The sequence below is a fragment of the Podarcis erhardii genome, assembly GCF_964252035.2.
Source record: "Podarcis erhardii genome assembly, chromosome: 3".
Lineage (NCBI taxonomy): Eukaryota > Metazoa > Chordata > Lepidosauria > Squamata > Lacertidae > Podarcis > Podarcis erhardii.
Genome location: NC_138507.1, coordinates 117,093,526 through 117,100,335, shown reverse-complemented (window position 1 = coordinate 117,100,335; position 6,810 = coordinate 117,093,526). Strand labels below are relative to the sequence as shown.

General features: G+C 43.2%; 1 long non-coding RNA gene across 1 annotated transcript; it reads left to right on the top strand.

Moving 5' to 3' along the window:
* Positions 1-2,766: 2,766 nt before the first annotated feature.
* LOC309338111 lies at positions 2,767-6,409 on the top strand. The gene is made up of 3 exons (XR_014154720.1): positions 2,767-2,889; positions 4,610-4,727; positions 6,236-6,409. It is a non-coding gene; the product is annotated as an uncharacterized lncRNA (long non-coding RNA).
* The last annotated feature ends 401 nt before the right edge of the window (positions 6,410-6,810 follow it).

The following is a 6,810-nucleotide window of genomic DNA, read 5'->3' as shown; positions in this document are numbered from 1 at the left end:
TTGGCTATCAGATGACCGAAAGCCACCACTTCATCAATATTAACACATTTCTCTGAAGTATTATGAAAAACGTCTCAATGGGATGCCTTCATTGACAGGGCAACAGACTGTCCCTGTTGATAATAGGCAATCCTTGATTAGTGGGTTGGTGAAGAGGCTCAACCTGAGTGGATTTCTTGCTTTGGGGCCTTTGAGGTTCCTTAGAATTCCCCGATTCTGCTGGAGATGCTACCCACAAATCCTGGATGGATGGGAAGAGCCTGAAAGGAGGTGCAGAACTGCCCTTAGAAGAGACCATCTATTTAGCTGGCTTGTAAGTATATATAACAAAGATACTAGCTCACTTACTTCCTGTAACATAATCCAGGTGGCTAGGAGCCCAACATTCAGGTTGTAAATGTGGTTCATCACCCAGCCTTTCCCTTTAATGTGAATTTGGGTTTTGCATGACTCACCCCTCCACCCTTGAGAGGTAGGAGGGCTGTGTACAGGTTACAAGCTTTGACTGGTACCTGTTTACATGAAAATTTGCTATGGAAAGCTACCCTATCTGTGTTAAACCTGCTCTGCATTCTAGTTCCAACTCCAGTAGTTATTCAGGAGCAAATTATATCTCTTAAGAACAAAGTTATGCTTCCCCCATTTGCATTCATTACTATGGGTTTTGGTGGCGCCTGCCCTGTGGAATGCTTCCCATCAGATGTCAAGGAAATAAACAACTTTCTGACTTCTAGAAGACATCTGAGGACTGCCCGGTTTAGGGAAGTTTTAATGTTTGATGTTTTATCGTGTTTTTAATATTCTGTTGGGAGCCGCACAGAGTGCTGGGGAGACCGAGTCAGATGGTATAAATTATTATTATTATTATTATTATTATTATTATTATTATTATTATTATTACCATACTTTTTAATATTTATACTTAGATGCCAATGGTGAAACAGCGTTCCCCACCACCCAAACACACATGAAGATTATCCCTGACAAATTTCAGTAATTACAACTTCGCTGTCTTCTCAGAGACTTAGAGACTCAGAGACTTAAGGTCAGGAGTCCAGTCCCAGCCTTGATAACACAGAGCCTCCGAATACCACTTGTGGGTGAGGCACACTCCTGTGGTTATGTCTTGTTGGTGGGCTTCCCATGTGCATCTGGCTGGCCACTGTCAGAACAGGATCTTGGATGAACCTTTGGTCTGATCCAACAAGGGTCTCCTTTTGAGAGCCAATGTGGTATAGTGGTTAAGAGCGGAAGACTCTTAATATGGTGAACCGGGCTGTGGTGATCTTTGTTTTCGTGTACAAGCAAACAATCACACCCTAAGCCAACCCCAACCTCTCTCATCACCAAAGGAACACAAGTGAACAACACAAGCAACGCTGACACCAAACTCTACATACATTAAACATAATAGAAACACCGCCACCCGACCCCACCCCCATCCATCCTCCCTCTCCCCACCCCCCCTTTCTTTTTTCCTTCTGTTTTCTTCTCCCCCTAATGCCTCAACAAATGAAACGGATTTGTAAAAATGTTACATGGAAGAAGAAGGAAAAAAAAAAAATACGAGGCACTACACTTCTGTAAAACAAGAAAATCCTTAATAAAAAAAAATAAAAAAAAAATATGGTGAACCGGGTTCACGTCTCCGCTTCTCCACATGCAGCTGCTGGGTGACCTTGGGCTAGTCACACTTCTCTGAAGTCTCTTAGCTCCACTCACCTCACTGAGTGTTTGTTGTGGGGGAGGAAGGGAAAGAAGAATGTTGGCCACTTTGAGACTCCTTCGGGTAGTGATAAAGCAGGATATCAAATCCAAACTCTTCTTCATCTCCTTTTGGTCACATCCTCTTGCCAGTCATGGGAGCAGTGGTGCCAGAAAACCTGAGGACTGCCTTATCAACTGAAAATGCACACCAAACTAATCCAGATATTTTGCCCAGTTGGAGTTTCCCCCCAAGTTCTAAATGTGGCCTTATTCTTTAAAACAACAACAACAAGGAAACCTTGTTTTAAGACAAAGAGACTCAAAGTGCTCACCATACTAATTTGTACATCCTCTTCAGTTCATTAGTTTTAGCCATGAACTATAGCAGCAGGAAACAGGAAGAAAAATACAGGCAATTTAATAAAAACACAGGAAACAATAAAATTACTGTCTTGAGCTGACTGGACTATCAATGTACAAGTTAGTGTATTTTACTTCTTTTTGGTGCACCGGGACTTCATGAGTCTGCAAATAATAACATCCTCAAGGTCCCAGGCCTCAGAGAGGTTAGGCTGGCCTCAACTAGAGCCAGGGCCTTCTCGGCTGCGGCTCCAATCTGGTGGAACGCTCTGTCACAAGAGACTAGGGCCCTGCGGGACCTGACATCCTTCCGCAGGGCCTGCAAGACAGAGTTGTTCCACCAGGCCTTTGGTCAGGGCGCAGCCTGACTCCCTCCTCTGGCAACCTGCTTAGAATCTTGCTTAATTAGTTGCCATTAATTTGATTTTAATTGATTTTTATAATGTAATATTTTTAGAATGTGTGAATATTTGATTGTTTGATTGTTGATTGTTGTTAGCCGCCCTGAGCCCGGCTTCGGCTGGGGAGGGCGGGATATAAATAAAATTTATTATTATTATTATTATTATTATGAGGCGTACAGGACTTCCTGCTATCACATCCAGTACTTTTACGACACCAAATCCTTGGGCTGACGTGTAAGTGCTGTTTGCAGACTTATAAATACATGAACATGCAATCTTTTGGAAGACAGAGGAAATTGAGAGCACTCTTGGTCTCCCTTCTTTGGTTTCCAGCTTGGCATTCCCAGTCAAACTTCAGCAATGCAGATCAGCATCTTTTACATCATTGCTCTTTCAGCGATGCTCTTAGCTTCTCCAGGTAAGGCATAGATCAAAATCAGAATGCTCAGACATAATGTAAAAATTGGGATTCGTTAACTAGCATGGCTTTCTCCTCCACTTCTGCTAAAGACTTTTCCTTCAAGGCTAATATGAAAGCCATATGGCTTGATCTATGATGCTCCCTCTCCTCTCTCTTTCTAAACCTCTCTCTTTCTCTCCTTCTGCACCTACTCTCAACACTTCCCTCCTTCATTCTTGTTTCCCTTGATCTATGCTGTCACCCTTCTCAGACTCTGCCACATCATCCAATCCTGTTCACACCATCTCTTTGCTATGCTGCATTTTCCAGATATATGAGGGTGAGTGTAAATGTGTTTTGAACATGAGAGTAGGATTTCTAATATAAAAGATTGTCTGACATTCCTAAATATTTGCCTTTTACTGCCATATGAAGTGCAAAGTCTGATGTGTCCAAATAAAGTTCATTGGGGGGAAATATTGAAGAACAAGCAAGGTCAAGCAGGAAAAGGGTTTGCCCAGGAAGGTGATTCTGCGACCTGTGAGAGCCCTGAAATAACAGAGACAAGACACCAGACATTGATTTAAATCAGGCCAAAACTTTATTGACTGCAGTAGGCAAGGCAGGGTTGACATGGCAGTAGGGCAAGGTTCAGCTCTTCATTCCACTAGCACTTACTGATGGGGTACAAGCTGTTGGGAAGTACTAAGCCCCTTCCCTGGAAGTCACGCAGCATTGAAACCTTGAATACTGCAAGCCAAGCACCCAAGCCAAGTGAGGATTTACCGCCACTGGAATAATGTGTTGTGGTGTGTTGAAGGGCTAGGTGTGGCCATCGCCTATGCCTTCAATTTTTGGGTATTCCGTTAAAGGAATCCGGTGGTCATGTATTCTGTCCGAGGCCTGCTTGGCGGGAGGCCATGGCACGACCCTCGGTGACATCAGGGGAGAGCTTATAGTCGGATTGGCATCAACAGGCTCCACCTACTGGTGAATAAACCCCCCTTGTTCTAGACTCACCCCTCCCCAAGGGGGTGGAGTCAGCTGATGTAATCCAATGCCTAAACCAATACCTTTTCACTTGCTGTAATCAATAAAGTTGTGGCCTTTTCTTGCCCATTAACCTTATATCACGTGTCCTTGTGTATTCATTCCACTTTGCGGGGATCGGGTCCTTGAACCACAACCTTGAATACTGCAAGCCAAGCATCCAAGCCAAGTGAGGATTTTAGACCAGAAAATCTGGAGAGTCAGAAAGGATAGAGGAGGAACTGGAGAAGGAATGGGAAGAGTGGGAGAAGGAAAGCTTTCCTGCATTCCTGAAGAAACTGTCCCAGGGATGAGGAGGTGTCACTGCCGTGGCCAAGGAGGCAGGAAGGTGAGGGCAGCAGCCAGAAGCAAATCTGCTACCCCTTCCAGATTGCCACTTGAGGCAACTGCCTCTCCAGAAATTTGGTCCTGTTCACTGGAGGAAACATGTAATCCATTACGTTCCAGTGTCACTCCCGAAATGGAAAGCTCAGTGCAGACATAGTAACACCTACCTTATGAAAACTGAATTGAATTCATCTGAAAATTCAAAATGTCAATACATGTTGATCTCTGGTATTCTTATGAGATGGTTAAAGGTAGTCCACTGAAGGTCAAAGAAGCAGTTGCAATGGCGGGTGATAATGGGGTCAGGAATGTCAGAATGTGGAAATGCCTTCATAAAATAAAATAAAATCTCTCTATCTAGGATTTGTCCATGCAGGGGATACTCGTACATGCTTCGAGGTTGGTGGGAAATGCAAGTCTAAATGCGAGAAGGTCGTGAGTGATGCAACTTGTCTTACAGGCGTGCCATGCTGTGCACCGTAAGTTCTCTTCCTAGTTCTTCCAAATGGAACATGTTTCTTAAAGAATTGATAAAATAAAATGCTTAAAGAAATTAGTCTCAAAATTTAGACTTCTTTATAAAGGGCTGACTTCAGGTAACTTCTCAAGGTTGTATAGTTACTTATCTCCTTGACTTGTGGGTCACATAACCCCATACCCTCCAATGAAAATAGAGACATCCTACAATGCCATCCAACATGTCTCCAATGAAAATAGGGATGTCCTCAGAAAAAGTGGGACATTGCGGAATCAAATCTGAAACAGGGAAAGCTTCTGTGAATCTGGGACTGTCCCTGGAAAATAGGGACACATGGAGGGTCTGCAGTACATTGAGGCCATGTTTAGTGAGATGTTTTTAAAAAACCAAGAGCCATATTTCCTTCCAAGGGCCCCATCCCATTGGTGGATGGAGTCAGAGACAAATTTGGTTGTGGCAACAAGAATAATTCTGACTTTTGTATGTGTGCATACATCTCCCTGTCTTCCTTCTGTCTTGCCAAATGCAAGATGGTTCTTTAAGATTAGATTCAGAATCAATACAAACGCAAGTGGTTGAGAAGATTACAGATTTTATTCCAAACAGCAAGCAGTATATACATTACCAAGCACGCACTGCAATCAGCCACTGGGAAGCCCTGTGGCGAAGTGGCAAAGTTACCCCCAGCCTATGCAGAGCTCCCAACTGGCATGCTAAGGAACTAGGTACCATATTTTCCGCTCTGTAAGACGCACCAGACCACAAGACGCACCTAGTTTTTGGAGGAGGAAAACATGAAAAAAAATATTCTGAATCTCAGAAGCCAGAACAGCAAGAGGGATCACTGCGCAGTGAAAGCAGCAATCCCTCTTGCTGTTCTGGCTTCTGGGATATCTGCGCAGCCTGCATTCGCTCCATAAGACGCACACACATTTCCCCTTACTTTTTAGGAGGGAAAAAGTGAGTCTTCTAGAGCAAAAAATACGGTATTTTATAGATGCTGTGCCCTATTAGGATAATACAGGCTCAACTACGAGCGATTCTACATCCAAAGACAAAAATGCCAGGCTATACATCAAAGGCTTTGCTGACCAGTGTCACCAACACATCAAAATACCTTTTCACAAGGGATATTGAAAGCAATAAAACACAGAAGCCAGAGTCAGGAAGGGACCAGAGGCAGAAAAGCTGACCATGCCAGATCACTATCTCCTCGAAGTACAATAATCTTCTGCGATAATTATCCCATACACCTTCCAAGCAAGAGGAAGGGATTATTTCAATGACACATTCCTGGCAGGCAAAGTAGATCCAGTATTTTGTGTGACTTTGAGAAAGAAAGTATAGCTCGGGCTGTCAAGGGTCAGATGGGGAGGCCTGGAAGGCCACATTGAGACACTGGCTTTGAGTTTCTCCCCCCACTCTGGTTCAGTCTACAGAAATGTTTGCGTGTCTGTGTGCTCTCTATGTTAACACATAAACCTAAAGAAATCTCTTTCCTTTATTCAGAACTCCTTAAAATTAAAATGGAAAGAAACAGCTGCTTCTTTCAGCAAAGGATATAACCCAAAGAATGTGATTGACGTGCTGCTAATTTGGCCTGCGGAAATACTTCCATGTTGTGGGGATTTTGAGAAAATTTGTGTACTATTATGAATAAATATTTGATATGTTGCTGGAAAATGTGTGTTGGTTTATGCCTTTCTGAGACGTGGATACCCCTTGTGGACAATTTGTGAAGCTACAGAAATCTCTCTTTTTTTGTAAAGTTCAGGAGGTCCATGTTTGTTCTCTACATGTATACCACAATTTGTGCTCAGGTTAAATAACACTCCCAATGGGATGACCTGGTTGACAGTGCAAAAGACTGAAGATGTTAGATCGACCATGATTCGTTACTTTGAGGAAGAGATTGAATGAATGGCTACGTATTACAGATGGTATATTAGTTGATTTCCTGCCTTGACAGGTTGCGGCTCTGCATGAGCTTTCACATTCTTTGCAATTCTCTGAATCTACTGTTTGTTCTACCCATGAATCCCAGGTGAATGGGAACTGCCTGAATGGAGGTGTAGAACTGACCT